The sequence below is a fragment of the Geotrypetes seraphini genome, chromosome 9, assembly GCF_902459505.1.
Source record: "Geotrypetes seraphini chromosome 9, aGeoSer1.1, whole genome shotgun sequence".
NCBI lineage: Eukaryota > Metazoa > Chordata > Amphibia > Gymnophiona > Dermophiidae > Geotrypetes > Geotrypetes seraphini.
The window spans coordinates 135,809,695-135,825,015 of record NC_047092.1 but is presented as its reverse complement, the minus strand read 5'-3'; the positions used below and the strand labels follow the sequence as shown (position 1 = coordinate 135,825,015).

Genomic DNA, 15,321 nt, shown 5'->3' with positions numbered 1-15,321 from the left:
AGTCTGCTTGTAATGTCAGAGGTATTATGGATGTTTTAACATACAAATTGAATGTGCAGTTCAAATTACAGTGTTGTAAATGTTTATAAGGAAACAGATGCTTGCATGAAGACTTACCCACAGACCATAATATCTGCTGTATCTCTTTTGGCTCTAAACCTGTGAAATTTCAGAAACTAGCACTAGGCTTGTTTTTGTAATTTCAAGTTAATGCTTTACTATAGAAAGTAGAATTTAGGCTCTTGCACTTGAATCATTAACATTTGGAAACATATTTCACGGTCTCAGGTAAACCATTAAATTATAACAGTATAGTAGAATCTCAGTTATCCAGTACCCATGGGGATTGGTGGATGCTGGATAACTGTAGTTTTTTGTTATTTAAGAGTTAATGTAAAAATAGGTGTCTCCCTTCCCACCTCACTCTATCACCCCCCCCTTGTAGGTCCAGCATCATCTACCCTTCTTTCTTGGTCACTTCCCCCCCTCCTTACCTGAAGCAACAGAGTCTGTCCTGACAATCTCCTCCCTCCCTCCCTCCGTTTTCAAAGCATCACAGCCAGTCCTGACAACCCCCTCTTCCCCCTCCACTCACCTGACGATGTAGTGGCAGCTGACGAGCAGAGGAAGTGCCAGTAAACATTCAGCATCTAGCCAGCCTTGACAGGACCTTTCCTCTGCCGTGTTGGAAGTGATGTGGCAGAGGAAAGGCCCTGCCAGGGCTGGCTAGACGCTGCCTGCTTACCGACGCTTCCTCTGCTTGCCAGCTGCTGCTACATTGTGGGGTGAGGGAGGGAGGAAAGAAGGTTGTCGGGACTGGCATTGCTGCATCGGGAATGGAGTGAGAGAGGAGGTTGTTAGGACCGGCTCTACTGCTTTGGGAACGGAGAGAGAGAGGGTGTTGTCAGTACAGGTCTGTTGCATCGGGAATGGAAGGAGGGAGATTTGTGGCTGCTGCGATGCTCCAGTAGCTCGGGGGAGATTAATGGTTTCCGTGACGCTTCGGGAGTGGGAAGGGTGAAGATTGGTGGCTGCCACGATGCTTCAGGAGCTGGAGGAAAGGGATATTTATGGCTGCTGCTGATGCATCTGGGGCTGGAGGGAGGTAGGAACAGGAGGTTATTAGGTCAGGAGTACCACTTTGGACTTTGTCTTAGGAGTGCGGGAGGCACTTTTATTTTTTTTGCCAACAATTTTTTTGCCAGGTGGTTAAGAGTTCTTTTTAATTGAATGCTGGTTAGCTGATATTCTACTGTACTAGCAATAAAATTGTTTAAGATCATTTAATTGTCAGCAAAGTTAGCAACTGTCTACATTTATTAGTAACATAGTAAAATGATGTTATATAAAGCCCTGAATGGTCCATCCAGTCTGCCCTGTAATCAAATACGTTACAATTTCATTATTAAATTAAAATGCCTTTTTTCTTTGTTATTTCTGGGCCATAGACCTTAAAAGTCTTCCTGGTACTGTCCTTAGTTTCCAACTACTGCAGTTGCTATTGAAGCTCACACCAGCATATCCACACCATCTCCTTTGCTGGATTCGGACTGTGAAAGTTTACTCATTCGTATTCTAATTAGTTATCCTCTGTGTTCATCCTACACTTTTTGGAATTCCATCACAGTTTTTCTCTCCACCACTTTCCTCGGGAGGGCATTCCAGGCATCCATCACCCTCTCCGTGAAAAAGAATTTCATAACATTATTCTTAAGTCTACCACCCCTCAACCTCAATTTATGTCCTCTAGTTTTACCAATTTCCGTTCTCTGGTAAAGATTTGGTTCTATATTAGTACCTTTCAAATATTAATCTGTATCATATCACCCCTGTCCCTTCGCTCCTTCAGGGTATACATGTTGAGGTCTTCTAGTCTGTTCTTATACTTCTTTTGGTGCAAACCCCCTACCATTTTCATCACTTTCCTCTGGACCGCTTTAAGTCATCTTACATCCTTGGCCAGATATGGCCTCCAAAACTGAACACAATACTCCATGTGGGGTCTCACCAGTGACCTGTACAGGGACATCAACACCTGTGACATTATGAATAGATTAATGGAATTCATTTACCAAAAAGATTAATCACTGCATGAATATACAGCCTCATGCTATATAATTAAAAACTAATCCTTATTTCATGATGAATAACTTCTGAACTATAATGTATCTTAAATAGTCATTATGAAGAAATCTGCTGGTTACGCCACTCTCTATACAGCCTAGCATCCTCCTGGCTACTGCCATTGCCTTGTTATACTGCTTCATCGCCTTTAATTCCGCAGACACTTATCACCCCAGGATCCCTCTCCCCATCTGTGCATATCAGCCTCTTGCCTTCCAGCACATAAATCTCCCTTAGACTTCTGCTCTCCAAATGCATCACTCTGCACGTCTTTGCATTGAATTTTAATTGTCAGATATCAGACCATTCTTTCAACTTATGCAGATCTTTTTTCATGTTTTCTACTCCTTCCGGCGTGTCCATTCTGTTACCAATCTTGGTGTCATCCACAAAAAGACAAACCTTTTAACCCTTCGGCAATATCGCTCACAAACATATTGAATAGAATCAGCCCTAGCACTAAACCTTGAGGCACTCCACTACTCACCTTTCCTTCCTCCGAGCAAATTCCATTAACCACCATCCTCTGTCTGTCCATCAACCAGTTAAAAATAAGTGATATGTCCATAAAAGCTCTTCTATGCCCCTAAAGGCATCAGAAGTCATAAGGCCTGTATTTTAAGTGCCCTTACTTAAGCCTGTGCTGCTGTGCTAGTTCTCATAATCCCATATAGACATCAAATTGAGGCACACACAATATAAAAATAACGAGTCACAGAAGAGGAAAAAGGAATTTTTAAAAACCTATGTTGGACAACCCTGTGCACCTCCATTATTCAAGTAAGCATTCACAAAATAGTATCAAAGTAAATGATAGCAAAAGACTATCCAACTCAGGGTAAATAAAAATCAATAAAATTTTTATTTTTAATATTTTGCTTTAAATCACAATTTTTATTTAAATTAGATTTTTTTAAATGCTTTTTTTGAGGAAAAATCTGTCTACAGATAGTTTTCTATTTAAGATACATTATAGTCTAGACGTTATTCATCTTGAAATAAGGGTTATCGTATTTTTTGCTCCATAAGACGCACTTTTTCCACCCCCAAAAATGGGACTTAGACATGAGATCCAGCAGTGCTGAGGTCTTAAAAAAGCGTAAGATCGGGGGATCATTCCCAGGATCCACAGCCAACTCTAACTCTCCTATTTTATTTTGTAGACTTCTAGCATTTATATACAGACACTTCAAATTGTATTTTTCCCTTCTATCTACAGGCTGCTGAGAAGATGACAGGGATAATTTGACATCTTTACTCTGCTTCCCTCTTAAGCACTCTTGGCTTTCATTCACCATTTTTGAAACCTCTGTGTTGGGACTCCCTAAATATTCAACAGTATCTTTCAAGGATACTCCACACTGAACCATCTGCTCCTGGGAGACTGTCTGCTTTCTCCCATATCTTAGTTTAAAGGCTGCTCTATTGGTCCTACCCCATTATCCAGCGCTTCTAGAGGCATATAATCTCTTACATATCGGGGTTGATTGGGAGAGCCTTGCGCAGTGCTCCAGCCCACTTTGTCTTGGATGTGCCAGAGGCTTTTGGCCATGTGCCAAGGGGACATCGGGCTCTGTGTAGGAAGATGAGCTTACTGGACAGGAAATGTATTCTTCAGTGCTGGACTGTCCCTGACCCTCCGGCGTTTTGGCATTGGTGGAATCAGTTGGCCATCTGGGAGGCGCGAGATGCTGGAGGGGCTAGGAAGCAAAAGATGTTGTTCTTGAATATCTGGGAGCCATATCTGCAATCTTTGCATCCAAAGGGTCGCAGTGCGGTTTTAAGATGGGTGTCCTAATCTGGGCGCTCAGTTCGTAGGGCTGGGAGAGCAATGGTGAGTACTGGTGAGGAGGGATGGAGAGTACCATTGGGGGGGGAGGGGAGGTAGGGATATTGATAGGTTCTGGCACTTTGTCACAGATGTGCTCTGTGGGGTTCGGTGGGGGGAGGATGTGGTATGGCATCTTCGGGGCTCATCAGAGTCCAGGGCCTCGGAGTGCCTCTCCGCCCCCTCTGGTCTTGCTTGCCCTATGTAGACTAGGATGGGGGAAGTTTGGTAGCTGTTACTTTTCTTCTGGTGTTCTATTTGCTGTTGCTTGCATCAATAAAAATTGTTTGAACCTAAAAGCTGCTCTATCTCCTTTTTAAATGTTAGTGCCAGCAGCCTGGTTCCATCCTCAAAACTTGTTGGGATGGAGTCTTCCAGATGGAGTCCTCCAGATGTTTATTCCCTAAATGTACCTTTATCTTCTTTAAAAGATTGTAGTTCACCCCTCTTTCCTTTTGTATCGATAATTATTTGTATGTATACATTGTATGTTTATTTGTATAAAATTGTTTTATTTTTGTCTCCCAATCTTAAATTGTCATACGCATTGAAGTACGTGACATTGCGTGTACAACAAACTTTTAATAAACTTGAAACTTACCACTAATCCATGCCAGGAATGCACAAATTGTGCGCTTCAGGAGCATCCTTGAACCATATGCTGTGCCGCTCATGAAGGAGAGGTGGGAGCATCAGTCTTAGCCTCTCCTTTGCGCTTTAGGACTGAAGAAAGGGCAGCTAGCCTGGTAGTTTGAGCATTTTTCTTTTTGGGACGCAAATTACAGTCATCTTTGGGTGACTCTATGCTATCTGGTATGATTCTTTTTTTCTCCTGAATTTGTTAATTTAATGTGAAAAGCCTTTCAGGAAAGCCATCCTTTCCAGGTGAAGGTGGGCTGCGCTTTAGACGCTGCACGTGAGGGCTCGGCCCCTCCAAGAGCATTTCTCTTGCATTCTAACACTGCCTAGTTCTTGGGAGCCCCTTTGATGGGGACACAAATAACGACAAGTCTCTCACTGTTCCCTTATTGTCTCAAGGTGTACCTCCCCTTTCGGGGGACACAGGCAAGCAGTCAGGTGCTTTGGATCCTATTTTGGCTGTGGATCCTGGGAATGATCCTACGCTTTTTTTTAAGCCCTCGGAACTGCCGGATCTCATTTCTAAATCCTTGAATGAACTAAATTTGGGGACTCAGCCAGTTCCATCGACTTCCTCCTCCTTTATGAAGGCTTCAGTCTTCTGTGCTTCTCTGACACCTGGACATTAATGTCTTAGTTACTGAACAGTGGGATTCTCCAAAGGGGTCCCTCAAGGTTGCGAAAGCCATGTTTTGGTTGTATCCTATGGCGCAAGACTGCCAGCAACTTTTTATCCAGCCTAAATTGGATTCCTTGATTGCACAGGTCATTAAGCTCACCTCTCTTCCCAGTGAAGGAGGTGTACAGCTCAAGGACATACAAGCTTGCCGTGTGGATGTGTATTTTCAAGTGGCTTTTTGAGGCATTGGCTTTGGGAATCAAAGTGGCTTCAGCAGCGACCTTTGTGACACGTGCCTATCTTTCCAGGGTACCTACACTGGAGTGTGAGGGCGAGAAGTCTGTACCGTAGCTCCTTTTGTTTGGAGTGAATTATGTGGCAGATGCTCTCTATGACATAATTTGTGTCATGAGTAAAGCATCGGCTTATTGAATCTCTGCACACAGAATGCTCTGAATCAGACAGTGGACTCAAGATTCCATCTCTAAAGCTACTCTCAGCAGACTCCCTTTTAAAGGGCAGTTGTTATTCAGAAAGGGTTTGGACAACCTTGTGTCTTGTGTGGTGGATCATTGACCCAAAACTCTGCCTGACAGCAGACCCAGAACCTCTAGAGCAGGGGTGTCAAACTGAATCAAATTAAGGGGCTGAAATCTAAAACACAGGCTAAGTTGTGGCCAGACCCCGCCCAATCTTCGCCCCTTACTCCACCCCCCATAATAGTACTAATTGTAACACCATTTTTTTCCACATATACACACACAATATAATCTTATTAACAACACAAAATGGTTAACCATAAAATTAAACTACACAGGTGCAAGCTTGCCATAATCTTTTCTGTACTTCATTAGAATCTGTCATCCATCACGACTACACACATGCTTTCTCAGCTCTTTAAACAGGATTAGGCTATGAGTAGGGAAATCCTAAGTAGCCATTGATATTCCACATGTTCAAACCTGGGGGAGAGGGGCTTCATTAGAAGAATGAGGGTCTTCCCCAGGCACCTGTGCTCAAGTTTCTTTATTTTTGATAAACAAATGTCTAGACGGTGTCTATCAAATGTCTATCAAAACAAATGTCTAGACGGTGTACAATATAAAAAGATTGTAAGAGACAATTAAAATAGGTAAATAAAAGCAATATTTTATCAAATATTAAAAATTAGTGTTTTAGCCCTTTACATTAACGGGTGCTAGAGTAGATGTCTATTTTGGGTTATTTTTTTTTTGTCTCTTTCTCCTTGGTCGCTGTCTGTCTGTCTTTCTGTCTGTGTCTCTCCCTGGCCCCCTGTCTATCTTTCTTTCTGTCTCTGTTTCCCTGGCCCCCTGTATTTCTCTGTTGTACCATGCCTGCCTGTCTCTCAGTGGCCCCCTTCCTATGTCCATACTGTCCCATCCTATGTCCTTAGTGCCCTCAGTGCCTCATATGTCCTTAGTACCCCAGTTCTTCCTTCCCATGTCCTTAGTACCCCTTCCTACGTCCTTAGTGCCCCCAGTGCCTCCGTCCTGTGGCCATAGTACCCCCAGTGCCTCCTTCCCATGTCCTTAGTGCCCCCAGTGCCTCTGTCCTGTGTCCTTAGTGCCCTCAGTGTCCCTTCCTATGTCCTTAGTGCCCCCTAGTGCCTCCTTCCTATGTCCCCTCACTGCCTTCCAGACTTTGACCCAACTCCACCACCGAAGCCAGCCTGCCTGCCTCCCTCCCATCCCCCTGTGTAGTAGACCCAATGAGCAGCATCTTTAAATTTCTACTCCCCTTCCATTCCCCCTGTACAGTAGAACCCGGCATTTTTATTTCCCTCCCTCCCATTCCCCCCTGTGCAGTAGATCTGGTGATCAGCCTGTTTCCATCTTCCTCCCCCCCCCCCGGCCACCGTGCAGCCGGCACCTCCCTCAGCGATATGACCTTGGCGTTTCGTTTCGGCTCCGGGTACGAATGTCGGCTGGGGGGGAGGGGGACCTGAGGATCAGCACTGTCTCTAACCCGCCGCCGAGCCTGCAGCCGCCGACAGCCGCGGCGGCCGACATACGCCTCGGGGGATTCGCGCGCATGCGCACTCCTACCTGCAGTGCCCTATAGCGCACGGAAAACGGGAGCACGCAAGTGGGAGCACGCATGCGCGCGTAGGGCTTTATTATATTAGATACTAGATGAATTCGGATTAATGTACATGAAATGGAAGGAAAGTAGGAGGGAAAGATTGTTTTAAAATACATTGAAGTAAAATTAATAAAAAAAGGACGGTAAATGGGGAGTGCCAAAACATTAGGAGGGGAATCATTTTAAAAGAAGTATTAGATATTTCAAAGCTTCACATGAATCAAGGAATTAAGAGGCTGAAGCTAATACTAAAGAATAAAGGCATCTTTAAAGAGGAAGGTTTTAAGTTTGGCTTTAAATTTTTCATGCGAGTTCTCTAATCGAACGTCTAATGGGACGTCTAATCATCTTCTGTGGGAGATGAAGTAAGTTCTGAGAGTATGTCCAAAGGTGATCAGGCCAGCCAGAAGCTCTCGTTCCCATTCAGGCTTTGACAGATTGTTGTCCTGTGCTGGAAAGTACTTCCATAGCTTTCAAACAGTATATCTTCTGGCCGGCTCCCTCCTTCCTCCTCATTACCACAGTGTGCTCAAAGCCGCAGGCAGTAGCCCCTAAGGGCGTCCTGCACCTGAACCGGAAGCCTTCTTTCTGATGTCGCAATGTCAGAGGGAATGCTTCTGGATGAGGTACGGGACGCGCAAGGAGCCATTGCCTGCAGCTTTGAGCACACTGCAGAAATGAGGAAGGAGCCGGCCAGAAGATAAAACACCCAGGTGCGGAAATGAAAACGCCGGATCGTACCGCGGGCCACATAAAACAGCCAGGCAGGCTGTATTCGTCCCACGGGCCTTGTTAGACACCTGTGCTCTAGAGGCTCAGGTCACTTTAATTTTTGTGGCTCCAGGTGGTCTCAACAGTAATCCAGCTTCATTTTCCAGAGGTTCTCCCACAATTACAAGTCAAGGTTTTCCGGACCCAAATGAAACCAGTCTTCAGCACCCTGTGCTATCACCACCAAGAAGTCGCAATGACACCAGGTTGTAGGTGGTCCCTCTCAGGATAGGGGGTTGACTCTTGGATTTTCTGCAGGCCTTGAATCAGATTTCATCTGACTGCTGGGTTCTGGACATCATCCAAAGTGGGTACAAGCTGGAATTCACCTGGCCTCTAACAGATTGGCTTGTGGAGTCTCCCGTGGGGTGCCAGGAAAAAGCGACCCGGGTGCAAGACACTGTGAGCAGGCTGTTAGATATTCGTGTGATATAGCTGGAGCTGCCTGAAGAATTGGGCTCGGGCAGATACTCCATATACTTCATTGTGCCAAAGAGAGACTCAGACAATTGGAGATCCATTCTGAACCTTACTCATGTGAAAAAAACACTCAGAGTCCCATTGTTTTCACTTGGAAATGGTTCAATCTGTCATAGCAAAGGTGTCTCTGGGGGAGTTCCTCACTTCTCTGCATATCCCAATTTTCCCAGCCCACAGAAAGTTCCTAAGGTTTCATTTCCCGGAACAGCATTTCCAGTTCTCTGCTTTGCCCTTTGGCTTGATAACAGCTCCCCGCACATTCATCAAAGTGATAGTGTTAGTGGCAGCCCACGTGCAAAGGATGGGACTGCGGGTGAATCCCTACCTGGATAACTAGATGATCCAGGCCCCCTTGTCTGATGCACAGCACACAGTAGATCAGGTAATCCAAAACCTGGAGGATCTCAGTTAGAATGTGTATCTCAGAAAGAACCATCAGTTTAGAATACCAGGGTGTCTTATTTGACACAGCTGCAGGCTGTGTCTTGTCATCCAGAGGCACATATAAGAACATAAAAATGGCTGCTGCTGGGTCAGACCAGTGGTCCATCGTGCCCAGCAGTCTGCTCTCGTGGTGGCCCTTAGGTCAAAGACCAGTGCCCTAGCTGAGACCAGCCCTACCTGCGTATGTTCCGATTCAGCAGGAACTTGTCTAACTTTGTCTTGAATCCCTGGAAGATGTTTTCCCCTATAACAGCCTTTGGAAGAGCATTCCAGTTTTCCACCACTCTCTGGGTGAAGAAGAACTTCCTTAGTTTGTACGGAATCTATCCCCTTTTAACTTTAGAGTGCGCCCTCTCGTTCTCTCTACCTTGGAGAGGGTGAACAACCTGTCTCTATCTACTAAGACTATTCCCTTCATTATCTTGAATGTTTTGATCATGTCCCCTCTCAGCCTCCTCTTTTCAAGGGAGAAGAGACCTAGTTTCTCTAACCTCTCACAGTACGGCAACTTCTCTAGCCTCTTAACCATTTTAGTCGCTTCTCTCTGGACCCTTTCGAGTAGTACCATGTCCTTCTTCATGTACGGTGACCAGTAACTTCATATTGTCCACAAATGTAATCATCTCACTCGTCGTACCAATTTCCAGGCCGTTTAGAAATATGTTGAAGAGCACGGATCCAAGCACCAAACCCTGTGGCACTCCATTCGTGACGCTTTTGTAGTCTGAGTATTGTCCATTTACCCCCACTCTCTGTTTCCTATCCACCAGCCAGTTTTTAATACACATGATTATTTCAATGCTCACAATTCCATGGCAATCTTTTGAAGTAGTCGTTCATGTGGGACCTTGTCGAACGCCTTTTAAAAATCCAGATATACAATGTCAACCGTCTCGCCCTTGCCTATTTGCTTGTTTACTCCCTCGAAGAAGTGCAGCAAGTTCGTCAAGCAAGATCTTCCCTTGCTGAAGCCGTGCTGGCTGGTCCTCATCAGGTTGTGTCCGTCAAGGTGATCAATGATGTGGTCCTTTATCAGCGCCTCTATCATCTTTCCCGGTACTGAGATCAGACTCACCGGTCTGTAGTTTCCCGAATCTCCCCTGAACCTTTCTTGAAGATCAGCGTAACATTCGCCACTTTCCAGTATTCCGGAATCCTTTCCGATTTGATCGACAGATTGGCTATTAGTTGAAGCAGATCAGCTCTAGCCCCTTTCAATTCCTTGATTATCCTCAGATGGATGCCATCCGGTACCGAGGATTTATCGTTTTTAAGCCTATCAATCTGCCTGCATACCTCTTCTAGAACAACTGTCAACCCTGTCAGTTTCCCGTCTTCATTTCCTGCGTATAGCCTGTCGGCTTCCGATTTGTTGTGTATGTCCTCTTCGGTAAATACAGACACAAAAAATGTGTTCAGTTTGTCAGTGATGGCTTTGTCCTCCTTTAGCACTCCCTTTATTCCATGGTCATCCAATGGCCCCACCACTTCCTTCGCGGGTTGTTTCCCCTTAATATATCGAAAGAATGGCTTGAAGTTTTTTGCCTCCTTGGCTATTTTTTCCTCGTAGTCTCTTTTGGCCCCTCTTACCGCCTTATGGCACCTGATTTAATGTTGTTTGTGCTTATTCCAGTTTTCATCCGTTTTTGACCTTTTCCATTCCTTAAACAAAGTCTTCTTGTCTCTGATCGCTTCCTTCACCGCTACAGTGAGCCACGCTGGTTCCTTGTTCTTTTTCCTCTTGGATCCCTTGTTGATACGCAGTATATATAGATTTTGTGCCTCAGTGACTGTCCTTAAAAAGGGACCCTGCTTACTCTAGCATTTTTACAGTGCTTATCCTCTTTTTAATCTTCTTCTCCACCATGAGTCTCATCCCTTCGTAATTCCCTTTTTGGAAGTTCAGTGTCTTGGCTGTCGTTCTGGATCGATGTTTTGCCCCTGTGTCCAGGTTGAAGTGGACAGATAGAAGCTTTTCTCTTGGATAGCTTGCCTTCTTTCCAAGCCAGCTCCATCAGCATGGGATTATCTTCAGGTCTAAAAGGATGCAGAAGATGATAAAGTGGGGCAAATTTGGAACCACCACAACAGCAACACACCCCACTTGTAAGGGTTCAATCAAAGGATGGCAAGAGGTACTACAAAGCTATTTATATCAATACAATAAACGTGAATGTCCAGCTTTGGCTCATCTAATTGCCTCCTTGATTAAAATGTAGCTTGTTAGTTTACTGCTGTTTTACGTTCTGTTATTTTTCACAAATAACAACAGCACATATTTTCTTTACTTATTCTTTTAATGCATTATCTCTAGCATGCCCTGACGGGACCTGTTTCGCCCAAAAGGGCTTGTTCAAGGGTTCATAAAGGAGCATCTTTTCGTCTTGACTAGTCTGGCGAGATGTGGCCGACCTGCCTCCAAGGCTACTATTTCCAGATGGATCCATTCTGGCATCAGCATAGGTTGACTGTGGCAAACAGTCACCCGTTTCAGTGAAAGCACACGCAAGTTTCAAGTTTATTTCTATTCGATATACTGCCTATCTTGGAATTTAAGTAGTTTACCTTAAAATTAAGAAATATACTTTATAGGTAATATAATTTAAAAAAGACGGAGACTGAACAGACAACAAAATAACACTACTAGATACAAAAGGGAAGTAGGGTTTAAAGTTACAATTTTTTTTTCTATAATATATTAATAAAATAAAAAGGAAAAAGGATAGAATATTTGGGGGCAAGAGGTAATAAGTGATTCCTACAGAGTTTAAAAACAACTCAACTTAAACCTCAAAAGTATCTTTAAACAAAAATGTTTTAAGATTTGATTTAAATTTAGAAAGGCAGTTTTCCTGTCTAAGATTATTGGGAAGGGCATACCATAAAGTGAGTGCCACAACCAAAAAAAATAGTTTCACGAGTAGTATAAACTATCTGGCGGATGGAAGGAATTGAAAGAAGGTTTTGTTGGATGGATTGAAGTAATCTTGAGGTAGCTTTTCTTGGGCAAAAGTACAAATGATCCTGGTCTACTTTTCATACTTTTACTGAATGGATGTATCAGCATGGGGGGATATAGCTTTTGGGTCCTCCATGCTACGGGCAGGCATCTCTTCCTGCCTTAATGTAGGTTCTGCTTAGGTACATCTCAAGTGTTCAGCATACCATCCTTTATTGCACTGGAAAAAGAGATTAGGTTCTTACCTTGATAATATCTTTTCCAGTAAATAGGGGATGGTATGCTGAAGCCCTGCCCTGTCAAGAGTATGGTGCGCCTGCATTCTATCTCAGGCTTAAAGTTCAGCCTTTCTGCTGTGATTTATCTATTAGCCTGTTTATAAGACTATGAAGAAAATTTTATTTGGAATTTGTATAACATTGTCTTCGAGCTCCAGAAATTTTCAGGTTGTAGGTTTTAGGGTTTTTTTCTCAGAAGGGTTTTCATGATCTGTTTTGTTATGTTCCTTTTGTTGTATTTATACCTGAGTAGACCAAAAGTTTTGGACGGGAGTTTCCCATTTTTCCTCTCTTCTCCTGGTGTGCATCTAGGGCTCTCACATACTTTGGTACGAACTGAAGGAGGAAGAGTTTCAGAAGTTTGAGTGGCATCTTCTTGAGTTTGGGGAGATTACCCAAGCCTTCAGCATACCATCTTTATCTACTGGAAAATATATTATCAAGGTAAGAACCTAATCTCTTTTTAGTTCAATAAAAGAGGTATCATTTTATCCTTTTTTGTTGTTTTATTTCTTATTATCTTTAAACTTGAATTAACCCAACTGTTGCATCAATTTAGTAAAACCTGCAAAGATCTATTTTGCTTTTACATCTGAGCAAAATGTTTTCTAGTGTCAGTTTTCCCACAGAGCACAACTTTACTATAGAAAAATTTGGTGAGAATTGAAGTTAAATTGGGTTGTTTCATCTGGACAGATGAGAACAGGAAAGAGAAAGAATTTACCGTATTTTCACGCAGATAACGCGCACACGGGTATAGCGTGCAGAAACCACGATATTATGTATAAAAACTTTTGTATACCGCGCTCACGGGCAGTGTTCCCTCTAAGCGGGCGGGTGTTGTGAGCAAACTTTTTTCACCGTGAGCCAAAAATATCGGGCGCCAGCAAGTTATGAGCCAACTCGCCCGATTCTCCTCTCGCCGCCCTGCCATCTGCCGTACGCCTCTTCCGATCGTGCGCTGTGACGAGAAACGTGTGCGCTGCGATGTAATATTTTGTGCGCCAGCGCACGCCAGCGCAGCTTAGCGGGAACACTGGTTCAAATGGTTTTATTTATTTCCCCAAATTTATTTTTGTTATACGCATTGAAAATATTTGATATTGCGTTTAAATCAAAATCTCAATAAACTTGAAACGAGTGCCCGTGAGATTGTGGGAGGGTTAAATACTCAAAACTTAGAAGTTTTTGCTACGCCAGCTTTCTGGTATCTTTACATACAGTGGCGTACCTAGCATATGTAACATCCGGGGCCCATCATTTTTTGGCACCCCCCCCCATCTGTAAGAAAAACATGATTTTTAGTAACAAACCACACGTCACACATGAGTACCTAGGAAAAGGCAGCATCTTACATATTGCAGTGAGCAGTACATCAATACACCCATTGTAAAACTAAACAAGCCAGACCAGCACAGATCAATCCTACACCGTCAATCCTAACAGAAAACCATGTCTTTCGAACACACAGAACACAGAAAACACCTTCGCCTAGTAAGGAATATGTAATCACAAACTAACCCCTCCCTCTTTTACAAAACTGTAGTGTGGATTTTAGCTATGGAGGTAACAGCTCTGATGCTCATAAAATTCTGAGCATCAGAGCTGCTACCACCAAGGCTGGTGCTAAAAACGCTTCACAGTTTTGTAAAAGGGGGGATAAAATAAAAATACATAGACAAAGGTTAAATTGAACCAGCAAGAAGCTGGACTCTGCATACAATGCTTCACAGAAACAGTGACACATGTCTCCTAAAGCAATAAATAAATAGAAATTTTTTTCTACCTTTGTCTTCTGTGGTTTCTCCTTTCCTCATCTTCTTGTAACTCTCTTCCTTCCATCCACTGTCTGCCGTCTCTCTTCCCCTATATGGCATCTTCTCTCCTTCTATGCCCCTTCCAGAAACTGTATGCCTCCCCCTTCCATCTCTCCTTTCACCCCATTGGTCTGGCATCTCTCTCCTCGCCTTCCCTCTCCCACACCTCTCCTCATAGTCTGGTATCTCCCCTTCCCTGATTCTCTGGCATCTCTCTCCTTTCCTTTTCTTCCATCTTTCGCTCCCCCTCCATGCTCTCACATCTCCCCCTTCCTTTTCCCTTAGACTGGCATACCTTCCTCCTACGCTCCAAGCCCTGGCATCTCCTTTAATTCCCTCCCTCATCTTCCTTCTCCCTCCAGCTGGGTACCGCAACACTCTTCCCTGCAGCTCTGCACTTCCCCACAATTGCCATGCTTCGGTTCCTCTTCTTCCTTCCTTCCTCCCCCCCCCCCCCCGCGGGACCCTGCGGCACCATCAACTCTTACTCCCTCTAATGTCGGCCCTGCAGCTCCAGACTTCCTCGCACCTTCTCCCCTCCCCCTTTGGATCGCTATTATTTTAAATGTTATAGCCGCGGAGCTGTATCCATCAGTGGAGATGTCTAACCTCGGCCTGCCCCGGAACTCTTACTGCAACAGTGACTTCCTGTTCCTGCCTAGACGGGCGGCTGCTGCAGTAAGAGTTCCGGGGCAGGCCGAGGTTAGACATCTCCACTGATGGATACAGCTCCGCGGCTATAACATTTAAAATAATAGCGATCCAAAGGGGGAGGGGAGAAGGTGCGAGGAAGTCTGGAGCTGCAGGGCCGACATTAGAGGGAGTAAGAGTTGATGGTGCCGCAGGGTCCCGCGGGGGGGGGGGGGGGAGGAAGGAAGGAAGAAGAGGAACCGAAGCATGGCAATTGTGGGGAAGTGCAATCCCCCCAATGCGTCCCCTTACCTTACCGACGCGTGTGTGCGCTGTGAAGAGAAACTTTGCGCTGCGATGTAATATTTTGTGCGTGAGCGCAGGCCAACGCAGCTTAGCGGGAACACTGCTCACGGGTATAACGCGCATGCTGCCCGACTGTCCTTTCGCCCGCCCCGACTCTCCTCTGGCCACCCCGACTCTCCTTTCGCCCTCCCCGACTCTCCGTGCGCTGTCCCGACTCTCCGTTTACCCGCCCTGCCCTGCCCCCCCCCGGCAGGACCACTCGCACCCCCACCTCGAAGGACCGCCGACTCCCCGACAATATCGGGCCAGAAGGGAGCCCAAAC

The 15,321-nt window shown here is 44.8% G+C and overlaps 1 protein-coding gene across 3 annotated transcripts in view; it reads left to right on the top strand.

Annotated features, from left to right (window-relative positions):
* The window catches only part of PIK3CB (phosphatidylinositol-4,5-bisphosphate 3-kinase catalytic subunit beta), a 596,095-nt gene that overhangs the window by 227,461 nt on the left and 353,313 nt on the right, over window positions 1-15,321 (top strand). The window lies entirely within an intron of this gene.